Genomic DNA, 13,307 nt, shown 5'->3' with positions numbered 1-13,307 from the left:
ATTTCACTAGCTCTGCTAACAGTCAGCATGCAGAGTGCACCCAGGGGGCTACGTTAACCGGTTTGTTTACATATTCCACTCTCCGTGTTCCACATGTTGCATTCGCAGATTCTCATTTTCACCGAACGATCGTCTCTTTCCGCCTGGTCTTGTGTCTCTGTGCTTCTGTAACATAAAGAACGAGCTGACATTTTTCTCACGAAACCAGCGATCAGCTCAACAGACCCTCAGTTTACCTGCATGCATCCTCCTCCTCACCTGTCAGCTGTTTAACACCTGCTGCTAATTCAAGAAACACGCCCACGTTACCTGGTGATAGTCACAGTTTAACTGGGCAGCCGGTGCTCGATATAAAGCAATGTCAGCGCATTTTTCTGCACAAGATAAGTAAATATAGTGTTTTCCCCGAGCGCAGAGCTGCTGGAGCTTGTTTCCTTACAGAGCACTTTATAGGCGAAGCAGCTTCATCAGCGGCTGATGTCCAATCACCGGCACACAGCTTTGAAACCTCAGCTGAGTTTTAGCTCTCAGTGGTTAAACGCTGGACTTCATTCACTCAGGTTCTGTCTGTCGGGTCACGTTTACTTCGCTGTTTTATTTACAACTGAGCAAATCGGTTTGGCTGAGGTTAAAGTTACGTTTCATAACTGCATAGTTTCACAGACGTTTAATGGTTCACTGGCACGTGTTAGACTGAACTATCATCTAAATATCATCTGTTTTTTAATAGTTATTCAACTGTATTCTAAGCACCAGCTGTCTGTTAGAATGTGATTTTTTTCTCTCTCTGTTGGCAGAGGTATAAAAATGCGCAGGAAAATCTGACGTGCATGGCAAACTTCACCGACGATATTTAGGGAGGAATAAACACACATCAAACATAAATGAACCATTTGCCTGTCTCCATAATTGAGAGCATTTTCTCTTCTTATGTCAACACTCTCTCTCTTTTTTTTTTTGCTTTTTCGGTGATGTTATGTTTACCTGTTATCACCGCGGAAGCACTAGCTGGTAGTCGGACCGTACGCGTGTCTTAGTGCAGTTGAACATAATCCACAAAGTCCGCTTGTAGTCGAAAAACAAACAGGCAAACATTTATTTCCACAGTTTTGAAATACAGTGATCCATTTGAATGTTCCAGTACACTGCAAACACGGTAAGAAACTGTTTTTCTCCACAGCTAGTTAAAGCCCCCGTAGCTCCACACTGCCTGTCGCGAACCCTCCCCCCCGTGCACAGTTACCGTGTGTTAAAGGAACAGTACGTAAAAATTAAATAAGGCAAGAAAAAATACAATTTAACTGTAAATCTTACGCTAAACAAATTATAAAGTAAAAACTGAAATTCCCCATTATCTTACACTTATCCTTATCCAAACTGATTCAAATTATTAACAAATATACACTCTGTGCAATCTGAGTAAACTAAGAGATGATTAGACCTTTATCCTATACATTCCCGGCCCCTAATTGTTCTATAAACTTATAAACAATTATTAACAATCAGGCACAATGATCATATTAACAACATAAGCATTCAGTCCTTAGAACATAATTTCTTCTTTCTTCTGATGTCAGAGGTCACCAGTACATGACATACCGTGGGAGTCCAGCCTTTACCACTGACTCATACTGCTTCTAGGAGCAGACAGACCTTAGTGATTGGTCTATCCAGTTCACTGGTCTTGGTCTTCACACGAACCCTGCGAACAAGGCCATGTTCATCCGGCATGGCTTGAGTGACTCTACCAATGAGCCAAGAGTTTCTCGGTGCTGTTTCGTCCACGAGCAAAACGATGTCTCCAGGCACAAAGTTCCTAGACACCCGTGTCCACTTCTGCCGTGTCTGAAGCTGAGGCAAATACTCTCTCACCCAGCGCTTCCAGAAAAGATCTGCCATATATTGAACTTGCCTCCATCGTCGGCGGGCATAGATGTCCTCCCTTTGGAACAGTCCTGGGGGAAGAGATGGCCTCGCTTTTAAGAGCAGGAGATGGTTTGGAGTGAGTGCTTCCAAGTCATTAGGGTCATTGGAGGGTGTAGTAATAGGCCGACTGTTGAGGATCGCTTCGGTTTCACAAAGAAATGTCTGAAGGCTCTCCTCATCCAGACTCTGAGTTTTAAGGGTGGCACCAAGGATTTTTCTGACCGATTTAATCAAACGTTCCCATACCCCTCCATGGTGAGAAGCAGCTGGAGTGTTAAAGGTCCACTTAATGCCCTTTTGCGTCAACGTGCTTTCTATTTTACCGGTGTTCCACTCTTGAATAGCCTTCCTAAGTTCTCGTTCTGCACCGACAAAATTGGTCCCGTTATCTGAGCGCAGCTCTACCACTTGTCCTCTTCTTGCAATAAATCTGCGAAGAGCATTGATGTAAGAGTCAGTATCCAAAGATGCTGCCACCTCTAAGTGTACAGCTCGAATGGCCAAACAGGTGAAGATTACACCATATCTCTTCACAGTGCTTCTTCCACTTTTGACTTCAAAGGGCCCAAAATAGTCTACTCCTGTCCTCGTGAATGGCGGTTCGTCAGGTGTAACTCTGTTTTGTGGCAAGTCAGCCATCTGTTGTTGCCCAACGATCCCATGCAGTCGTCGACACACAGTGCATCTGGAAAGAACTTTCCTGATAGCGCTGTTGGCTCCGGGAATCCAGAACCTTTGCCGTAGCTTGGACAGGACATGGTTGCGTCCACTGTGACCCACCTCCTTGTGTATTTCTTGTAGAATGAGCTCAGACACCCTAGAGCTCTTGTCCAGAATGACGGGGTGTTTGAACTCTTCCGGCAAGGCTGAGCGACTGAGCCTTCCCCCAACTCTCAAGATCCCATCCTGAAGAAGCGGATTGAGCTTGTATATGTGGCTGCTCCTTTTAACAGGCTCACCCTTTAGTAGGGCAGTGATTTCTTCTTGAAATTTTTGTCCTTGGCAGTGGCTTATAATCTCAAGTTCAGCTTCTTTTAAGTCTTCCACTGTGAGGTTTTCTTTGCGATGGCTTAACCTGATGTTTGTCAGGGTTTGACTTTGCCGTGCTTTACTGATGTCTCGTGCAGTGTCAGCAGTCTGTTCTAGCCGTTCTTTGGCTCGAACCAGCAAGATATTCTTTACCTTAAGGATCCATGCCACAGCTTTCTTAAGGCGTATCCATGAGGAGTAGTGTTCTATCAACTGCTGCAGTACATCCGGTCCTTTGTTTAATGCGAAGGTGCTAATGGACACATTCTTTTTGATCTCCGGGTCTGCTGGGTTAAGAGCTTCTAGATGATCAAGAGTCTTTGGCCAACTGCTGTTTGGTGCCGTGAGAAAGTCTGGTCCAGAAATCCAGACATGGTTCTGTAGGAAAAGGCCTACGTTCTGTCCTCTTGAGACACAATCAGCCGGATTGAGATGTGAGTTGATGTGTCGCCATTGAGAAGCCACGGACACTTTTAGGATTTGAGAGACGCGGTTGGCGACAAAGGTGCGGAACCTTGTTGTCTCGTTGTTTATGTACTTTAGCACTGCTGTACTATCAGTCCAAAACACCGACTCTGCAAGCTGTAGTTGTAGCTCTTTCCTTAACATCCTGTCCATTCGTCCTGCCATAGTTGCTGCTGTTAATTCCAGGCGTGGAATGGTGGTGTGTTTGAGTGGCGCAACTCTTGCCTTCCCCATAACAAAGGAACAATGGACTTGACCATTCCAGCCTTTCTGCACCAGATAGGTTACAGTACCATAAGCCTCCTCACTAGCATCACAGAAATGATGAAGCTGAGCAAATGAAGTGCCTCCAAAATGTGCTGGCTTGAAAGATCGCTCAACTTCAAATTCCCGGAGTAACTCCAAATCGTTAAGCCATTCATGCCACTGCTGAGCAAGATGTTCTGGAATGACGCTATCCCTGCTAATCTTTAGCCTACAGCACTCTTGCAAAATCCTTTTAGCCGGCAGAACCACTGGCGCCAAGATGCCTAGTGGGTCATAGATGGAACTTGCAATAGAAAGAATGTTCCTCCTTGTGGGCCTTTTCTCCTGAATGGCAATTCGGAATTTGAAGCTATCAGACTGGACACACCACTGTACTCCCAGTGCTCTCTCTATGGGCAGTACATCCTGATCCAAGTCCAGGTCTTTAACTTCCTTTGCCCTTTCAGTATCAGGAATGGATGCCAGCACCACGCGACTGTTGCTTATCCACTTCATCAACCTGAATCCTCCTGTTTGACAGGCCGCTTTCACATTGTGGAAAAGCAACACAGCTTCATCCTCAGAGCCAACTGACTTCAGGCAGTCGTCCACGTAAAAGTTCTGCAGTATGGTTTCAATAGCTGTACTGTCAAACTGGTCCCTGTTGTCCTCAGCACACCGTCTCAGAGCATAGCTGGCACAGCTTGGTGATGACGTTGCGCCAAATAGGTGCACAACCATCCTGTATGCCACTAGAGGTTGGTTAATGTCTCCATTTGGCCACCATAAGAACCTTAAGAGGTCTGTGTCTTCTGGTGGAACCTTTACCTGGTGGAACATGGCTTCCACATCGGCCATGACAGCTACAGGTTCTTGGCGAAATCTTGTGAGAACTCCAATCAGAGTACTGGTAAGGTTCGGCCCTTGAAGTAGTTGCCCATTCAACGTGAACCCCTGATAGGCAGCTCCACAGTCGAATACAACACGCATTTTGTGCTTTTTGGGATGGTACACTCCATGGTGTGGGATGTACCAAACCTTTCCATCACTGCGCTTGAGGTCGTTGTCAGGGACCTTCGCGGCATAGCCCTTGGAGATCAGATCCTCCATGAAAGCAATATAGTCCTCACGAAATGTGGGGTTTTTCAGAAGCTTCTTCTTCAAATTTAAGGCGCGCTGTTCTGCTAGCACTCGGTTGTTGGGCATTTGAATCCCTTTGTTCTTAAGAGGTAGACCAATGCAGTAATGTCCGTTAACCAGCCTGGCAGACTGTGTTACACTGTCCATGAATTGGAGATCTTCCCTAGACATTTCCAGTTGCTCTTCCTGGTTGCATTCAGGAAAGTCATATTTGAGCTGCTGTTTCCACAGGTCATCCAGTTTGGCCACAGATATTCGATTTGATGTGATAGTTACTGCTTTGCTCCGTGCAGCTCTGCGATTGCCATCCCGCAGCGGCCCATTCACTGTCCAGCCAAGGCTTGTTTTTACTGCATAGGGTCCGTCGTCTATGCTGTGAATGACTTCCTCTGGCTCCATAGCCCTTGGTACATTAGTTCCGATTAGCAGACCTATTTCTGCATCGATGTAGGGTATTTGCACCCGCTTTAGATAAGGCCATTTGTCCACGTCTGCCTGCAGTGGAATGTTCCTTTTGTCGGCTGGGATTGCCTTCTGAGAAAACACCTCCTGCAGCTCAATGAAGTTGCAATTTTCTAGGCTGCTAACCTCTAGGCCTGTAACAAGATGACTGCTGACCATTTTCTGTTGCCCCATGGTTGTCAACAGTATGTCCATTTTCTTTCCACTGAGATTAAGCTCATTCATTAGCCTTTCAGTACAAAACGTTGCAGTACTGCCTGGGTCTAAGAAAGCATATGTGATAGCCGCCTTGTCGCCTTTCTTTGCCTTAACTTGGACTGGAACAATAGCAAGGATGCTATCTGCGCCTCCGGCCCCAGTACCAGAGCATAGTGTATTGGCTGTCTCTACAAACCCACTGCTCACAGACTGCTTCTCATCATGTTCTGGTGACTCCTCCTTTGGTGCAGGCTTATCCTTGGTCCTCATGTGCAACACGGTTGGATGAGTCAGTGAACAGAGCTCACAGCTCAATTTCTCCTCACAAGACCTACTCATATGGCCCTGTTTTAAGCAGCTGAAGCAAAGTCCCTTGCCTCGAAGAAATTCTAGTTTCTCTTTGTGTAGAGATTTCCTCAGTCTCTTGCATTGTGCCATGGTATGTTCACTGTGGCAAAACAAACATGGTGTTTTGAATGCGGAGATAGGATTAGTGAGTCCCTTTTTGCCTCCCTTTGTCTCTGCATCGATGCTGCCCGAGTGGTTCACAGGTGTGGCTGTTGTTGTAAAAATGGTCTTGCCACTCTTCCTCCCTAAAGTGACATTTGGTGGAGACTTGGTTGGTGCCTTATTGCTGTCTTTTATATCTCCAAACACTGGGTGTAATGCTACTTTAGCCTGCGTGTTAATAAACTTGACAAGGTCCATAAACTTAGGCCGCCGAGCTTCTGTCTCCTCTATTTCAAAGGCGACACTCCTCCACCTTCCCCTGAGGTTGTACGGTAGCTTATTCACAATGGCACGCATGTTGGCAACATTATCCAACTCCTCCATGTACTCCATGTCTGACATTGCATTCCCACAGCTGGTGAGGAATAGTGCCAATGCGCTGAGGGCTTCACCATCTTCTGCCTTTATTGGAGGCCAGCCTAGAGCCTTGTTTATGTATGCCACAGAAATCCTGTATTCGTTGCCAAAGTGCTCTTTCAGGAGCCTTTTTGCTTCACAGTAGCCCTTTTCTGGATCCATGTGCAGACAACTGCGTATTAGCTCCCTGGGCTTTCCAGAAGTGTATTGCTCCAAGAAGCAAAGACGATCCTTTCTGCTTTCTGTTTTACACTCCACTCCATGCTCAAAGGCTCTGATAAACAGTCTATATTCCAATGGATCCCCACTAAAGATGGAAATGTTCTGAGGAGGTAGAGTAGAAAGTCTTTGTTGCGTTGCAAGGACTTCTGCAATGTCGTTCTGTCTTTGCATGACAGCTAACAACGTCTGTGAAGCTTCTACGCCCGCTGAGTGAGAAGAACTGTTGCCTGAAAAACAATTCTTTCTGATAACTGGCTGATTGACCTGCACAGTGTTAGCTGAATGAGGCTGGATGATGGGCATCCTGTTTTGCTCACCACCACAATCCTCAATAGTCACTCTGTGATGATCAGTCTGTACCCCAGCTGGCTGCATTTGGACGAAAGATGATTTGTCATCCCTATGTGACACATCTGATCCCTCAAACCTCTGCAAAATCTTAAGTTTAGCATCAGTTGCTGCTAAAGCAGTTCGCAATTCAAGCTCTTCCTTCTCAGCCTTAAGTTTAGCTTCTTGCTCCTCCAAAGCTCGCCGTTCCTTTAAAGCTGCTGCCTGTGCCAAGAGTGTAGCCTTCTCCAATTCTGCCTTCAAGCGAGCTGAAGATGCTGAAGATTGGCCAGTGCTGCTTTTGGACATTCTAGACTTCCTAGATGCTGCTACTGATATGCTGTCAGTGGGCTGAACACTCTCATCAGCCATTTTTGCTTCCTTTGTACGTTGATGGACTTCCTTTATCCAAGCATCCACATTGTCAACAAAGCTTCTCATTGCATCTGCTTTGGGCTCAAACCAATGCTGCTGATCATTATCCATGTCCTCTCTTGACACAGCTTGCTGAAATAGCCCCTTTACAGATGTATTCAGTTCACAAAACTCTCCAAAGATGTGATTAAATTCTGTAGACAACTTGGTTTTAACTATTTCCACATTGCCATCATCCTCCATTAACTGCAGCATCTCATTCTTTTTCTCTGTTAGCTGACCCAGCTTAGCCTTTCTTGAGCCTATTTTCCTTTGTAATGCATCCTCCATCGCCTTAGCTGTAGGCTTCACCTTCCGCTTTTCCACTGTTGCTGAATCTTTATCATCTTCCATTATTTTCCCATTAGTTTGTTCCACTTAGCTGGGAGCTCAATACAGCTAACCGCCCCAATAGCCTCAGGAAACACACAAAGGGTAGCTATTCACGTGTAGTTAGCTAGTCGTTAGCGGGTCGTTCGCTGCTAATTAGCATAACACTGTGTTGCTAATATACTCCCCAATCTCCTCCGTGTCCACGAGTAATTGCACTTACTTTCTGTGCTGAAGGGCTGACTGGTGAATCCTCTCCTCGTATTTCATGTCCATGTGTTGCAGTTACATTTCCAATCCGAAGACTGCGGCCGCGAGGAGACAGTTTCTTACGAATATCACCGCGGAAGCACTAGCTGGTAGTCGGACCGTACGCGTGTCTTAGTGCAGTTGAACATAATCCACAAAGTCCGCTTGTAGTCGAAAAACAAACAGGCAAACATTTATTTCCACAGTTTTGAAATACAGTGATCCATTTGAATGTTCCAGTACACTGCAAACACGTTAAGAAACTGTTTTTCTCCACAGCTAGTTAAAGCCCCCGTAGCTCCACACTGCCTGTCGCGAACCCTCCCCCCGTGCACAGTTACCGTGTGTTAAAGGAACAGTACGTAAAAATTAAATAAGGCAAGAAAAAATACAATTTAACTGTAAATCTTACGCTAAACAAATTATAAAGTAAAAACTGAAATTCCCCATTATCTTACACTTATCCTTATCCAAACTGATTCAAATTATTAACAAATATACACTCTGTGCAATCTGAGTAAACTAAGAGATGATTAGACCTTTATCCTATACACCAGTACTCCACCTCCACCTTGCTGGCGTCTGAGTCGGACTGGAGCTCTCTGCCCTTTACCAATCCAGCCACGGGCCCATCCATCTGGCCCATCAAGACTCACTCTCATTTCATCAGTCCATAAAACCTTAGAAAAACCAGTCTTGAGATATTTCTTGGCCCAGTCTTGACGTTTCAGCTTGTGTGTCTTGTTCAGTGGTGGTCGTCTTTCAGCCTTTCTTACCTTGGCCATGTCTCTGAGTATTGCACACCTTGTGCTTTTGGGCACTCCAGTGATCTTGCAGCTCTGAAATATGGCCAAACTGGTGGCAAGTGGCATCTTGGCAGCTGCACGCTTGACTTTTCTCAGTTCATGGGCAGTTATTTGGCGCCTTGGTTTTTCCACATGCTTCTTGCGACCCTGTTGACTGTTTTGAATGAAACGCTTGATTGTTCGATGATCACGCTTCAGAAGCTTTGCAATTTTGAGACTGCTGCATCCCTCTGCAAGATATCTCACTATTTTTGACTTTTCTGCGCCTGTCAAGTCCTTCTTTTGACCCATTTTGCCAAAGGAAAGGACGTTGCCTAATAATTATGCACACCTGATATAGGGTGTTGATGTCATTAGACCACACCTCTTCTCATTACAGAGATGCACATCACCTAATATGCTTAATTGGTAGTAGGCTTTCGAGCCTATACAGCTTGGAGTAAGACAACATGCATGAAGAGGATGATGTGGACAAAATACTCATTTGCCTAATAATTCTGCACTCCCTGTATGTGCATCTTCACCAGTAGTGTTTCTTTGTTTTTCTTCTATGCTTCTTCTTATAAATAGTATAGTAGAAAAAGTGCTATATAAGAACCAGTCCATTTCACATTTATCATCCTTTCAATATGCCTTTTGAGTTTTGTAGTTTTAGCAGTCATTAAAACTTTTCATTTTAGATGACGTTTTGCAATATATTCAAAAAAGTTATAGACAATCTTTGCTTTTTGTCTGATTATATCCTTCTCTCCTTCGGTCTCTTTCAGGGGACTAAAGGTTACAGTGGCTTGCCAGGACGAGGTGGTGACCCTGGAGAAGATGTGAGTAGATTAGAAGTAAAAGAAAAACTGTGCACCTGTTTCTATGTCTACAACCATTGACTCCTACCTTTTGTTTTCACAGGGTCCTATAGGAGTCCCAGGGTTTATGGGAGAACCGGGGCCATTTGGTGCCAAGGTAACCACAGGCAGAACAAGGCTTTGTTGTAAACATCCAGTTCATGTTTCTAAGAAATTGCATGAACCTCAGTAGTCATTTCATTGGAGAACACAGAGCTACGACTTCAGAACATGTAATTCCTACATGAATAAAAACATTGCGCTCTATCTGCTCAAGTACCAAATAAGCAGAAATAATTTGGTTCAAATTGCAAACTTCTCATTTTGTCTGTGCCCCACTGTTTGGAGTAGACATCATAGTTATAAGTTAGTCTTTACTTCCTGGTATTTTCTGAGTCAGTGTCTCTTTGTTTTATACTAATTGCATGAATAGCAGAATTTTTTGTGAGTCATAAAACGAGTCTGGACTATTCAGTGTTGTCTAACTTTCAAAACATGTTGCAGGGTCTCTGATTATTCCTCAAAATGACTCATGACATGACTCATTTTCCTGATGAAGTACTACGCAATTTCGTGAAAAACTAAACACATGTCAACAGATTTTAGAGCTATCTTTAGCAGAAATAACCAGAATTAATGGTTTTCTGTATGACTAGAAGTCTCTCATATCGTTGTGTTTATGTACAGCATTCTTAAGGTCCACATCATTTCAGTCAGTTTCAAGTCCGGACTTTGACTGCACCATTGCAACACCTCAATTCTTTTCTTTTTCGTTCATTGTGTTGTAGAGTTACTGCTGTGCTAGGCAGCATTGTCCTGTTTCATGATTGACATTTGACCAAGCTTTAGCTGCCAGACAGATGGTCTCACATGGTTGGGATTGAGGGTCTCCCAGACTACACAAGACAACAGACACCCAGGTTAAGTTTATTCTCCACCTCTCTTATGTCTCTCCCCCACCTGCAGAGCAATAAATTAATGATTAACCTCGCATTTTGGATGGATTATCTCAGTTTTTCTCTTGACTGAAGTTTGGTCCGTTTACATCCTGCCATGCAATTGCATTTGTCCCTAACAATCAGGATCCCTCACTATTGAGTGGAAAAAAGTTAGCGTTCATCCTCCAGCTTCACTGTGTTTATATTATGCTAACATAGCTGTGTCGCTAGTGTCGTAGCACATCATTATATACCAGCTAGCCCAACTTCAGCAACCCTACAAACGTCACTGCTGTTTAGTATTTTGTCTTCATTTATGTTGGACGTGATAGCAGAGGTGTACGTCTTAATTTTTTTTTCAGAAATCTCTAAGTCAGAACATGGTATATTATATTTAGACGCAAACTAGCAAGCTAACTTCTAACGCTGTTGAATTTAATAAATTCTGTTTTCATGGATGCCTGGGTGTTAAACTTAATTGTTACACCTGGTAAAGCAGCCACACGGATCATATTATTACAGATGAAAGAATTTAGACAGTTTTTCAACTCTCAGTGATGCCGCAGTGATCGTTTGACTTAGGGACCTGCGGCAGAGTTTGGGCACAGACACGGCTAATGATGTCAGACTTAAAGACCGGATAAACTGGTCCACAGGGCAAGTACCGTTGTGGGGATGGACTCTCATGAGGTGGTTTCAGAGAGGCGGCTGTACAAGACAAGGACAATGCTGGACAGTACCGCCCATACACTCCATGACATCTTGGCCAGTAACAAGAGAGACACGGAGATTACCCCAATGCACTACTGAACGACGCAGGAAATCATTCCTGCCTGTGCATCTCTGTACAACTCATCCATGTAAAGCACAAGTACACACTGCAATAGTTGTACACCCATTGTACATTCTCTACAAAAAACAAAACAAAGTACAGTGTGATAAGATGGGAACCTAAATGTCAACCATATATGTTTAATTTGTGTAATATACTGGAATATTTATAATTAGGGCTATTTATATCTATTAGAGTCATTTTGTTGTATTTTACAACTTTCATATATGGTATTATTTATTTAGTTTAGTTATTGATCTTATAAAATAATGAATTCTGATTCTGACTCTAGAATACTTTGGCATACACAGGAAATCATGTTCAACTCAATAATTTTGAAGCGCCCAGGCTCGAAAACAAGCTCAAATCATCACCTCCCCCCTTTTTTTTTTCTTATTGGACTGTCGTCAACTTTGACAGTTTGCTGAGGACTTTAGGATCTCAGATGTAGCTCTTGGGTTTTTTTGCAGTTTCTTTGAGCACTGCATGGTATTGTGTTAATGCACACCTAAATGCTCCAGAAAAAAATGTATGCTTTTTATAAATGTTCACACTTGCTGATGATCAGCTAATCAAGTGGATTTGATTTGGATTTCCGTAGTTAATTCCTATGGAAGCAGTAAATGTGTACCTTTTTTCAAAGGACTGTAAAATTCCAGTGAAAACCTTCTTTTTTACTGTAGTTCTGCAATACTGTGGCCTTAACAGCAACACACAGCTGTAGCATATACCCTGGACCACCAATGTTTCTTTCACCATATGACTCCTTTGTAAAAGTCATTGGAAAAATAGATCCTAAAGTCACCTACTGTACCAGGAATTAGCCCCAAAGGTGGTTTCTATACACTGAATGGTGCTTAAGTGTCAGGACAGGTTGTTGTTAACATGATACTGAAATGTGAACTGTGGAAGTTACAGTCATGAAACTTTATAGGTTATTGTCATCCAGACACAAACTGGGCTCTAGTGTCTATTTTGTGTTTTCTTCCTTTAACCTGTTATTACCTGCTCTTCCTTGGCAGGGGAGTAAAGGCGATGGTGGCATCAGAGGACCTCGAGGCAGAGTGGGTGCTGGGGTGAGTGAGTGGCGTCACAGTTATAATACAAGGTGGGAAAGACAAATTGCAAAATTTAGATACCCATAACCACTTAAATGTCTTGAAACACCAATCATGAAAAACACATACATTTTCAATTGATCAAACTTAGGAAAGCCCAGTCAATTAACTCAAAAACTCACTTTCAGTTTTTCCTTTTTCTCCCACAGTCCATTTCCGTGTTTGGTTCCTTTCATTATTTACAAACATACAACAGTTCTTGTGACAATTCCCACAATAAATCACGCCCATTCCAGTTCTTCTTTTGTTCCCTTAAACTGGAGGATTTTCCCATGAGCAAAAGAGTTACTTTTGCACGTGTGTTTTACTTACAGGCCAGTCCAGTCTTTCTAGTCCAGTGATCTCAGGTCCCTGCCTGTCACGAGTGGTTCTCAGACTTTTTCTGGAATGCCCCACTGCAGGAGCTGAAATACAGTTTATTCCCAATGCCCCACAATTTTTATCAATCATTAAATGTAAGAAAGGATCCAAAATGCACGCTATATGAACAAAAAAGACCACCCCTGAATTCAGGTATTTTTAGTCCCATTTCCACAAGGTGCACAAATTTAGCACCAAGCCATGCAGTAATGGTTAAAAAAGAAGCCATTTTGCGAAAATCTTACCTTCTTGATATTCAGTGATAAATTTTAAGTGTTGTTATTGCTTAAAGAACGGCAGCAATTCAGACATGGCGTGGAAGATCACTGTTCAAATTACAGAGCAGGGTTTCTGAATACTGAGGCGCATTGTGCGATAAATTAAAGTAAGAGTTCCAAACCCCCTCTGGCTTAAACAGTAGCACAAAAACTGAACTTCATGGTACGGACTTCGATGGCCAAGCAGTTCCTGTACATCTATTATGCAGCTGCCCCAGTGCTTTTGTCCATGTAATGTTAGTGAAATACAACAGGTAAGAA

At 43.5% G+C, this 13,307-nt stretch overlaps 1 long non-coding RNA gene across 1 annotated transcript; it reads left to right on the top strand.

The window, feature by feature from the left end:
• The first annotated feature begins 9,446 nt into the window (after nt 1-9,446).
• Nucleotides 9,447-12,676, top strand: LOC120745251. The gene is made up of 3 exons (XR_005698596.1): nt 9,447-9,502; nt 9,585-9,638; nt 12,313-12,676. It is a non-coding gene; the product is annotated as an uncharacterized LOC120745251 (long non-coding RNA).
• The last annotated feature ends 631 nt before the right edge of the window (nt 12,677-13,307 follow it).

The sequence above is a fragment of the Simochromis diagramma genome, unplaced genomic scaffold, assembly GCF_900408965.1.
Source record: "Simochromis diagramma unplaced genomic scaffold, fSimDia1.1 OVJJ01000066.1, whole genome shotgun sequence".
Classification (NCBI taxonomy): domain Eukaryota; kingdom Metazoa; phylum Chordata; class Actinopteri; order Cichliformes; family Cichlidae; genus Simochromis; species Simochromis diagramma.
The sequence above is the reverse complement of the archived record's forward strand: the minus strand, read 5'-3'. Positions and strand labels throughout refer to the sequence as shown.